Genomic DNA, 1,155 nt, shown 5'->3' with positions numbered 1-1,155 from the left:
ATCTCATTGTGGTTTTGATTTGCATTTCTCTGATGGCCAGTGATGGTGAGCATTTTTTCATGTCATGTACTCCACTTAGTGTCAATATTCAAACATTTTCCTAGAGAAGCGTTAATGTGTTTGAATACTGTCCTCAGACCTTGCTGTGGGTATACATATATTTTATTTATTTGTTTTCTTTTTCCTTTCTTTTTATTCACTTTTTGTGGGGGGTGGGGAGGCAGATTCCTGGTGAAAACTGGAAAATGTACTAGACAGATTCTAAAAGATCTATAACACTGTGGGTATATATTGAGACAGTATGTAAACAACAGGGCAGTCACACAGGGCCCTACACTTAACAATGACCCTGCACTTGGCTAAAAGCTCTGCTGTGGCATCATGAAATCCTTAATAATTTTTTAACAAGACGCCTTGCTTTCCCCACCCCCACCACAGAGCCCTGTAAATTATGTAGCTAGTCCTGAGTATAAGCACTACAGTACAGTAGTATAAGCACTACTCATAATATCCTCACAGTATCTAATATATCTACTACTATATAATACTATAATATTATAGTACTGTATAATATTATAATACTATAATTATAATACTATATTATACTACTATATAATAAGTATACAGTAGTATACAGTAGTATAAGCACCACTCATAACTTTTCTGATTTTTCTAAAATCAGAAAAGTTATGAGCTCTGAAACACATCTGACCCTAGGGCTTTGGCTAAGGGACCTATGTTACTACACTACCAGTATTAATTCTATTGTTACTAACACCATGGATTGAGTGCCTCCTGTAGGCAAATGATTTCCTAAGGACTTTACAGGTGTTAGCTATAACCCTGTGAGGTACATATTATGTTATTCATTTTTTTTAATTTAGTAAAGTGAGGTTCTGAAAGTTACCCTAAAGTTTTAAGATCACCCAGCTAGTAAATGGCAGAGTTGGAATTCAAACTAAGGTCTGCCTGATTCTAGAACTTGTTTAATATTCTAGGAGGTAGGTGCTTTGGAAGTATTAGGATGAACCATGAAATTGCCAATATCCAATCATTTTACATAGAAAAATGGCGATTTCATGTGACTCAATATGAATGACTACTTATAAAATATAATCTCCCTCTATTTCATTTATGGGTGTTTTTTAGTTTGAA

At 34.5% G+C, this 1,155-nt stretch overlaps 1 non-coding gene across 1 annotated transcript; it reads right to left on the bottom strand.

Moving 5' to 3' along the window:
* Positions 1-218: 218 nt before the first annotated feature.
* On the bottom strand, positions 219-281 carry LOC112439437 (U7 small nuclear RNA). Its single transcript, XR_003027715.1, has one exon. It is a non-coding gene; the product is annotated as a U7 small nuclear RNA (small nuclear RNA).
* Positions 282-1,155: the final 874 nt, after the last annotated feature.

The sequence above is a fragment of the Pan paniscus genome, chromosome 2 (assembly GCF_029289425.2).
Source record: "Pan paniscus chromosome 2, NHGRI_mPanPan1-v2.0_pri, whole genome shotgun sequence".
NCBI classification, from domain to species: Eukaryota; Metazoa; Chordata; class Mammalia; order Primates; family Hominidae; genus Pan; species Pan paniscus.
Note: the sequence above shows the minus strand (reverse complement) of the source record. Positions and strands in the feature narration are given on the sequence as shown.